The 10,571-nt window shown below is 42.6% G+C and overlaps 1 long non-coding RNA gene across 1 annotated transcript; it reads left to right on the top strand.

The window, feature by feature from the left end:
• The first annotated feature begins 578 nt into the window (after positions 1 to 578).
• Positions 579 to 5,714, top strand: LOC139719406 (uncharacterized). The gene is made up of 3 exons (XR_011710104.1): positions 579 to 663; positions 4,413 to 4,535; positions 5,641 to 5,714. It is a non-coding gene; the product is annotated as an uncharacterized lncRNA (long non-coding RNA).
• Positions 5,715 to 10,571: the final 4,857 nt, after the last annotated feature.

Raw genomic sequence — 10,571 nt, 5'->3', positions numbered from 1 at the left:
GCCAATTCAACAAGTAGGGCTCTGGCTTTGTCTGGAGACCATCTACCTAGTCTACGAACCTTGGTGAAGTTAGCATCTACAACCTTTACTCCTGAGTTGAGAATGTCTCTTACAGATGCAATGTCATCTTGTTGCCTCTCATTACGCAGGTTACTATCGGATTCTGGGACCCCATAGATTACGATGTTGTTTTTTCGTTTCTCTCTCTCTTCAAGTTCATCCACAGACCTATCACATTAACCAGTTCACCTTGATGTAATGTAATGCTTTCGCATGGTGAATGTACATGTAGTTTGTTTGAGAGGTCATGCGAGAAGGGTGAAGTTTCAGGGATGTACCCAATGCACCCAGTTTTTCTCAAATTTACATTGAAATTACTTTCAATTTTTCGGGGGGGGGGGGGAGGGGTGTTTTCATTTTGAATGTGCACCGCGAACTTCCCATCAGTCATCTACGAGTAGTCGCATCCAAACTGAACGTAACAACAGAGGGCGCTGCACTAATCACTGTACCACACACTGTACGTACACGTACAAGATTCTATTGTACGAACCCTCGGCAGGAAATGGAGACCACAACGCTACTGAAATAATGTAGATTCTACTGGAGTTCGGTGCTGTACAGAAGAAAAAGTAATGTCGAATCCAATGGAACAGGGAGATGGTGAGTATTCACGTAAAACGCCTGACGATACCCCAACCTCTAAAAATATGTTAAACAGGCGGACGACGTGCCGTAGATGGTACCGGCTCATGCATCGCGCCGCCGAGGCCGCCCGGGGCGCTCGTCCGGGACCGTATGCTGTCGTGTCCGCTGGAGCAGCGGCGTGTAGTGAGATGTAGAGTGCATAAATTTACATGCGTTCCACCATCACCAGCAGCTGCACCATACCAAGCACCAATTGCTGGCAAGAAGGTGCCGAGCTAACTGTTAGTGTTAGACCGATAACTCTGTCCCTTGTTAAGTGGCCCGTTAAACCCACAAATATACGCCCTGATAATGTAAAAGAAAGTCGATCAACCATATTCTGTTTACAGGCCTCGAAATAGGATTTTGGAGGGGCAAGGCCATTCAGAAAAGGGCACTTTTTCCAAGAGGCCAGGGCACTTAAGTCAGTCAGAGGGGCACCAAGGCCACATTGGAAAGGGCATGTTTGGTGTTTATGAAAAAGAAAGAAGAAAACCAAACCGAGAAAAACAAACACACACACACACACACACAAAGTGCAACACACAGCAAAAACCTCTTCCCTACAGCTGTAACACATTCCCGATCTCCGCGTTTCTATCAGGTGAAACGACATTTTTTAAAACAGGAATAAAAGAACAGTAGGTATTGATTGAAACTCGACACCCTTTCAGGCCAGCCAGGCCAGGCTGCCATGAAACTTCAAAGCACATTCCGACAGCTGGCTGGCAAAACTAACCACAAGGCAAAGGAATTTGCACGCGTGTAGATTGCAGTATGATTAGTCTGTGACAGACAGTTCATGACCTCCAAGAATGCGCCAGTATGCGCGGTTTCTTATGTTGATTGGTCTCTCTCTCTCCACCCCTCCCCATTCCCCAGTCTGGCACACCTTGGCATCGTGGGATTTTTCTTTTTTCTTGGTGAACTTGGAGTTCACTCATTACTACTCTATCTGAATATGCGCTGCCTAGCTAGTACATACTCGCGGCCGCTGCACTGCGGAGGCAGTCGGGACAGTAAAAGCCGGTCGGGCGTACATGTGCGTACACGTCGTCTCGTATCTCGGAAAGATACTTTGAAGTTTGAGTTTGAATCAGATATATCGGGACGCGAGTGAACTGAAGGTATGATATTTGAGATCAGGAAAGTTGTTCAAGCTTATTAAAGAGACTTTGAGAAAGGGCATATCATACGTCATAAATAATAACTTTCATTCTAAAAGGGCACCACGGCCCCAAGAAAAAGGGCACTTTTTTTTGGCCGTAACTTTGATAAAAAAACAAAAGGCATTGCTGCCAACGAGAGGGGCACCGAAGGCCATGGCCGTCGGTGGCCGTCAGTTAATTCGAGGCCTGTGTTTAAGTAGGATTAGGAATCGCCCACAATGCACAAATCATGTGATGTTGTTTCTAGATCGTAGTTAAGATTCTAACATAGCTACATTGTAGTAACAACAATCTTAATGTTTTTTGTAGAAACCATTAACTACACGCAGCCACTGTCTATTCCTTCACAGACGTTATTTTTTCAGCGGTGGGTGTACGTTTCCTTCATGAATATCTCTATTAATCGTGGAAAACTAAAATATGAGGAATCACCGTAATCTAGAATCTATGATAATCATTCAATAATCGGTATGCAATTTTTTGTTTAATTACGTCTAAAGCTCACCGAAATCCGTGGCTAAAGTCAGGTCTGTAAACGTCCGTATTGCTTCAGTCGGGGCGGAAGTGATGAGCTAGTCGGGGTGACCCATAAAAAGGGCAAATCATTGCCGGCGCAGCACACGCGGATACGAGTGCTGTAGCTTTACGTACGTAACACATAAAACACACGGGCGTACGTAAAACGCAACCACTTCCGGTTGCGCATGTGTGGTAGATTGTTGATTTTGTGAAGCTCTCGAAGGAAAAGATGCCACCGCACAATCTACTCCGAAAAATTCAACAGTAAGGTCTGGATACCAACAAAACGCCGAATTCAACTCAACCATCAGGAAAATACGCCGTAGGTGAGAGGTAAAAATTATCTTACTCTCAAAATCAAACAAAATAAAAGGCATTTTATGTGATTTTGCCGTCAATAGTGATGGTCGTTTACAACGTTTGAACACTAATACATGTCAGACCGCTGTGCAAAGCACAGCGGTCTGGTTAGGCTAAGAAACCATAGATAGGAAAAACCATCTCTTGTCTTGTTATTATGTTAGTCACCATGCTAAAAAAAATAATGAAGGAATTTTCAACCACAAAATATGTAGGGTCCAAGTTCAATGGGGTTTTAATATTGCTGCCTGGTGGAAACTCTAGTTTCTCTGTCGTCTAACAAAAGGAGTCTGAAACTCTTAAATCCTACCTAAAACTCAAAGTGTGTAAATTAAAATGTCAATCTCTAACCTTGATGCATTGGTCGGTCGCAAATCCTGATCTATTGATCACCTCAACATTAGTCTGAAATCTTTCAAGTAGAACCATCTACATTGTAGGCCCTATGTTGATTCTAATCGCAAGAAAAGTGGGTTAGACATGCAATGAAAGTTAACTTAAAAGGGAGGGAATTGAAACACCCCCCCCCCCTCAAAAAAAAAGCAAGCAAGCAGCAATACACGAAGTCTTTATTTCTATACTTGTTAATGTTATGTTGTCAACGTTAGCGAGTGTTGCAAATATGTAGACATTTTTGGTTTTAGATAACTTTCATTACATGTTTTTGAGTTAAAGTAATAATTTGCCCACAGAGTTGGAAACATATACCGGGTACCGGTACTGTAAAAGTTCTTCGCGGCATGAATTTTTCGCGAATTGGAGCCGGCAGCCTTTTTCGTGGCATGAAATTTTCGCGAAATGCCACTGGCGTTCAATGCACATAGTGTAAACATGGACTTTCGCGGGCATTTTAATTTCGCGAATCTTGGCGCTCGCGAAATTAAAGTGCACGCAAATATTCCTCGTTTTACAGTATGTTATTGTATTTGTCATGCATACAATCTGCTTCATACCAATTGCATAAAATACCATCACTTTTTAAATGTATGACAATCCCCCCCCCCCCCCCCCCCCCATCACAAACACACACATGCATGCATGCACAATTACACAGGCATACAGCACACCATGTTCAATGCATACCACCAATCTGTGCACACACTGCATGCTGCCACACACTTGGGATAGGCCTACTTCAGGTAGGTAGGTATACCTACATTAACAAGCTAAAAACAGTTGTACTGTTTGTACATTTGTGGATAATATTTTAGAATTTTTTCTACATTATTGGGGGTTACTACATTTTGTGGGCTATGTCTAATTTCTAGTTTGTTATAGGTGATTCTCTACATTGGTGTTTGATGTATTTCTAAATTTTTAATAGTGGGTCTTTTCTGGATTTAGCAAGGCTTCTTGTTAACTGTACATTCGATACTAACTTATACCAGTGATACCTTTCTCTTCTTTTTGGGCTTCTTGAACATTCAATGTTGGGACATGTAACATGGTCAACCCCCCAAGTAGACATTTACTCGGGGACTGACCATATTACATGATGCAGGACCTACCGATGTTACATAGGAAGCCCAACAAGAAGAGGCAGATACCATCGGTCTAGTACCAACCGGGAGAAGATCTTTCAATGAACAGTATGTGGTTATAAAAAAAACCAACAACAACAATCATGCTTATTAAAACTGAACTAACTATTTTTAAATGACTTTGTTTCATATGCAGAAGCCCTCAATATCTGGGAGCTCCTTCTCAGGATTGCAGATCACAACTCCATTGCAGAACTATTCATGTCAGAGAGCAAGGCAGTGGGTGAACGCTTGTTGGCCCACAATGCATCTGACAAAGGTGAGTGACCTTGTTGCCTTCTGTTATTCCAGGGATCCCTGGATGGAAAACACAAAACAAAACAAAACAAAAAACAAAAACATAATGCACTTTATGGGGAGACAAAATTGCAATTTGGTGATCATTTGACCAATTGAGGAGTTACCTGGGTAAAAATCTGGTCTCAGTCTGGTTCTTGTGCAAGTGCTGCCTCAAATCAACAATATTACTGAATGTTGGATTTGTACTTTCCCCATCGAAACACTCCCTTTCCTTTTCATTTCTTGAATGTAATACTAGCAAATTATTCACCTGACCCTAACCCTAATCCTAATCCTAAACCTAACCCTAACCCTAGTCTTACTCTAACCTTACACTAACCAGTATTTAGCCTAGGGGGTATTGCCCTTGGGGGTAATTGCCCTGATACGCTGAAATTGGTTTACATAACGGTATCATTGGTAATGCATTATGTTGCTTAAATGTGTTTTGTGTCTTATGGCTTAGTACTCGTAAAAAGCATTAATGCAAGTTCAACGTATGTGTAATATATTGTCAACCTTGCCTCAGTTGATTTCATGTAAGTTCAAAAATTAGCAAAGTCAAGGGAAAATTTTACATACAAAGAAAACGTGAAGTCATATTCATATATTCACAGACACAAGTTATCCTTGAAAAAGGAAACTGCAGCACTAAAAAAAAATACACCCACACAAACAAAAACCTACTTACCTTCATGCTTCTATATTTGAGAAGTTTCTTTCATGAAGTTAAAAACATCTGTCTTATTAAATTTCCATTCTAGAACCATCTCAAATGTGACGCTTGTCTTACTGATATTTTAGCCAGTGTAAGTAGTGTGCTTTTCAAGTGTCTACAAGGTTGACTTATGTTGCAGTATATGTACAAACTTTGTGCCCACTGAACTTTTTGCAGCAAAGCATGTATAAAAGCAAAGTGCTTATGATTGCCATGTAATGTAAGGTTTTGCACGGAGTCGTAAAATCAGTGATGAATTAATACAGTGATTTCTGCTGCAAAGTTTCAGCCTTAACATTATTAATCTGACAGAAATGAATTAATTCATGCTTCTGTCACTGTCTCTTGATATCTTTACGTATTATAGACCAAAAGGCTGTTTCTCATTTCCTGTACCACACGGGAGCTGTAAGCATTCAAGTACAGCCAGCAGTGGAAGAGAACAAGTCTGAAATCTCAGGTCAGTACAGTAATGATGTCATCTCCACAATATTTATTGTTTTTCTCCTTTGTATTCACTATCATCCATATCTCTTGTCTCTCATCATTTCCATCAGTTTGAACTGTTAGTTGTCCATGTCGAAATTACTCAATTTATTTGCCTAAGTCAATTAATTTCATTAATTCAAAGTGACTTAAGTCCTATGTTTTTCTCTATTCAATGAAGTTAGTTTTCAAACTTTTAACCTGTGTTTGCTGGTTGACAGTCAGGACAAGCTGCTACATGCTGTGACCTCATGACAGCAAAGAGATACTAGTTATGACTACATGACATCATATAATACCCAGACATGTTCTAGAAGTCGAAGGAGAAACAGCAGGGCAAGTTTCTTGATCTTTTTGAGCTTTAATGGGTAACTATGCTTAGATGAACTGTCGACACCAGGAAATGAATGGTCAGCCTGCTTTCATGTGACCTATCCACTGCGTAAACTTCTCAAGAAGGGCACGAGTTTCAAGATTGCGTCGAAGTGGATCCTTGTGACAGAGATTGTTACCAGAGAAGAATCCAGCACTAGGACCTTGGGCACAGAAATCAAGGTCTCAATCAGGAAGGTCATCAGTTGTGACCTGACACGTAGCCAAACCTCTGAAACCCAACATCGCCAGGGATATTCAAAGAGCCTGGGAATGCCTCAAGAATGTCTGAGATACCATAGTGCCACCTGCTGACGAAGACCAAAGTACTGTGGTATTGAATGCCAGCAACTACATAGGGAAGATGATAGATTCCTCTCAGTGGACACCAGGAGATTCAGAATGACATTATTCCGGACGCCCTCTCCCGAAAAAACTCACAGCCACTGGCGTAGCCAAGGGGGGGCGATGGGGGCGATCGCCCCCCCTAAGATTTGGACAGGGGATTTGGGAGGCGGAAAAAAAAATGCGTGTATACTGTATATGCATGCACATGAAGCGGGTCTCCTTTGCAACCTTTCATCAAATAAGATATTTTTTGAATATTTCACTCAAAGTGTGCACCAGATCGTTGAATTTCAATTCAAAATATGCAAAATCTCTCGTGCTTGGGAGGGGGATACCCCCTCCCAAACCCTCCCCCTCTATGCCTCTTTCCCTAGCTTAGTACACTTTTTAGATTTACAAAAAATTATGAATAATTCTGAGTGCACAAGACTTATCACTTATATTCCGAAAACTCAAGGTTCCCTCATGTATAAGGGGAACGGGCCTTTTAATCGACCCTTTCCTCCCTCAGCCCCCCCCCCCCCATCAGTTTGTGTGTGTGTGTGTCACTGGCGTAGCCAGGGGGGGGGGGGGGCGATGGGGGCGATCGCCCCCCCTAAGATTTGGACAGGGGATTTGGGAGGCGGAAAAAAAAATGCGTGTATACTGTATATGCATGCACATGAAGCGGGTCTCCTTTGCAACCTTTCATCAAATAAGATATTTTTTGAATATTTCACTCAAAGTGTGCACCAGATCGTTGAATTTCAATTCAAAATATGCAAAATCTCTCGTGCTTGGGAGGGGGATACCCCCTCCCAAACCCTCCCCCTCTATGCCTCTTTCCCTAGCTTAGTACACTTTTTAGATTTACAAAAAATTATGAATAATTCTGAGTGCACAAGACTTATCACTTATATTCCGAAAACTCAAGGTTCCCTCATGTATAAGGGGAACGGGCCTTTTAATCGACCCTTTCCTCCCTCAGCCCCCCCCCCCCCCATCAGTTTGTGTGTGTGTGTGTGTGTGTGTGATTTCCCAAATGGTGATTCCATCAAAAATGCGTAGATGAGATATCTCAATTTCAACCTTAAAAAGGCAAAAGCTCGATCGGAAGGGAAGGGTGGGGATAACACTCGCCCACGCCTTCTCCCTACTCCCCCGCCCCTCCCCCTTCCACCATGCATAGAAGTATAGACTGCTGCTACACCCAGATCGCTTTATTTCAATTCTAAAAACGCAAAAGCTCCGCGAGCGGGAGGAGGAATCCCCCTTCCTCTATATATACCTCACTAGACTTTATACATACACACAGATGGTGCACATTCGGAATAAGAGCTAAATTCCGTGATTTTATCACTTCGATGAAAAAGTATTGCACCAAAAATTTGCAACAGATCGCTGAATTTCAGGTCTGAAAACGCAAAGTCACCTTCGTGTGGGAGGGGATATGCCCCTATCTACACCCTCGTGTGCATGCTTTTTCTGTTTGACTGCTGAACAGACGGTGTTCATGATATTCAGTGTAAGAATTAATACAAGAAGATTATTTAAATGATACTATTTTATAGGCAAATTGTTCAATAACAATATACACTAAATTATACTGCAACCTTAAACAAGTGGGACTGTTTCATCACGTTAAAACACGCAAAAACATGCATCAAATTGCACCATTTGCAACATCGAAATGCAAAAAGTTTTCACCGTGGGAGGGGGGACACCCCCTCCCCTCCCCCCTCGCTCGCTCTGCTCGCTCGGGTTCAGTCGCGTTCATGATATTCAGTGAAAAGAATTGATACAAAAAGTGTATTTAAATTATACCATTATATAGACAAATTGTTCAATGATAATCTACATCAAAATATACTGCAACCTTAAACAAGTGGGACTGTTTCAACTCGTTAAAACACGCAAAAACATGCATCAAATTGCACCATTTGCAACATCAAAATGCAAAAAGTTCTCACCGTGGGAGGGGGGACACCCCCCTCCCACACCCTCCCCTCCCCCTTCACTCGCTCCACTCGCTCGGGTTCAGTCGCGTTCATGATATTCAGTGAAAAGAATTAATACAAGAAGTGTATTTAACGTATACCATTTTATAGGCAAGTTGTTCAATGATAATCTACATCAAAATATACTGCAACCTTAAACAAGTGGGACTGTTTCACGTCGATAAAACGCGCAAAAACATGCATCAAATTGCACCATTTGCAACATCGAAATGCAAAAAGTTCTCACCGTGGGAGGGGGGACACCCCCTCCCTTCCCCCCCCCCCCCCCCCCCTCCCTGGCTCTGCTCGCTCGGGTTCAGTCGCGTTCATGATATTCAGTGAAAAGAATTGATACAAAAAGTGTATCTAAATTAAACCATTATATAGGCAAATTGTTCAATGATAATCTACATCAAAATATACTGCAACCTTAAACAAGTGGGACTGTTTCAACTCGTTAAAACACGCAAAAACATGCATCAAATTGCACCATTTGCAATATCAAAATGCAAAAAGTTCTTACCGTGGGAGGGGGACACCCCCTCCCACACCCTCCCCTCCCCCCTCGCTCGCTCCGCTCGCTCGGGTTCAGTCGCGTTCATGATATTCAGTGAAAAGAAGTAATACAAGAAGTGTATTTAAATTATACCATATTATAGGCAAATCATTCAATGATAATCTACATCAAAATATACTGCAACCTTAAACAAGTGGGACTGTTTCAACTCGTTAAAACACGCAAAAACATGCATCAAATTGCACCATTTGCAACATCAAAATACAAAAAGTTCTCACCATGGGAGGGGGACACCCCCCTCCCACACCCTCCCCTCCCCCTTCACTCGCTCCGCTCTCTCGGGTTCAGTCGCGTTCATGATATTCAGTGAAAAGAGTTAATACAAGAAGTGTATTTAACTTATAGCATTTTATAGGCAAATTGTTCAATAATAATCTACATCAAAATAAACTGCTGCCTTAAACAAGTGGGACTGTTTCACGTCTATATAACGCGCAGAAACATGCATCAAATTGCACCATTTACAACATCAAAATGCAAAAAGTTCTTACCGTGGGAGGGGGGACACCCCCCTCCCACACCCTCCCCCCCTCGCTCGCTCCGCTCGCTCGGGCTCGGTCGCTTCGCTCCCTCGCAGACTAACCGCCCCCCCTAAGATGAAATCCTGGCTACGCCGTTGCTCACAGCCCCCTTGATTTGGCTACAGAAGAAAGGAAGCTTAGACAACAGCACCTGTACTGCAGATTGCATCTCAAAACAGAATCAGCCACAGAGAATCTATAGTCTGCTCAGGATTCACAAGCAGTTCATTCCACTCCACCCCATAGTGTCATGCTTAGGATCATTTGCATGTGATCTGTCCCACTTCCTCGCCCAAATTCTTGCGCTGCTCACAGCATGAAGGGATTACACTGTCAGCAGCACCCAAACTGAGCCGGCTTAAATTGCATACACGCAGCATGACACTGGTATACCAATAGAGTGAGGGAAGCCATCCAGATTTGACTGAGAAAAGGCAATATCAACAGGGATATGCCCATTGGGTTCCCCTGAATCATAGATGTACTGTATTTACCTTCACCAACACAACAAAATTCCATCAACATTAAGGCAGATCTGATGAGATTCCACCTCCAACGTTCGCAAAGAAACTGATTAGCTAGACTGTCAACCAGTGGACACAGGATGGTGTACTAACCTACCTGCCCCAGTTGGCAGTGGGCTCCCAACTAGGTCTGCAAAAAACTTACATGCACCATCCATTTCATTGTACCTGACAAAGATCAGTAGCAGCAAGCTAAGCGTCGTACTTCACACCTATGATTTCTTCATGGGGCAAACGATTATCTTTACCCCAGGTACACTGTGATGATCAATGTTTTCAGTAGTGTCTTGAAGTTTAATGACAGTGTTCTGTGAATATTTGAATGGTATGTTGTTTATTGTTTGTTAATCTCTCCAGGTTTTGCTCCTGCCAGTAAGGACAGCAGGCAAAGGATATCTACTGGAGTTGATGTTAAGATTGAGACCAAAGATGACAATCCAGGGGTAACTGTACAGTCAAGTGTTCAATATCCCACCAACCCTCCTGGGGCTTCC

Source organism: Diadema antillarum, unplaced genomic scaffold (assembly GCF_040938485.1).
Source record: "Diadema antillarum isolate AM-2024a unplaced genomic scaffold, OU_Dant_1.0 scf00000110, whole genome shotgun sequence".
In the NCBI taxonomy this organism is placed as follows: domain Eukaryota; kingdom Metazoa; phylum Echinodermata; class Echinoidea; order Diadematoida; family Diadematidae; genus Diadema; species Diadema antillarum.
The sequence above is the reverse complement of the archived record's forward strand: the minus strand, read 5'-3'. Positions and strand labels throughout refer to the sequence as shown.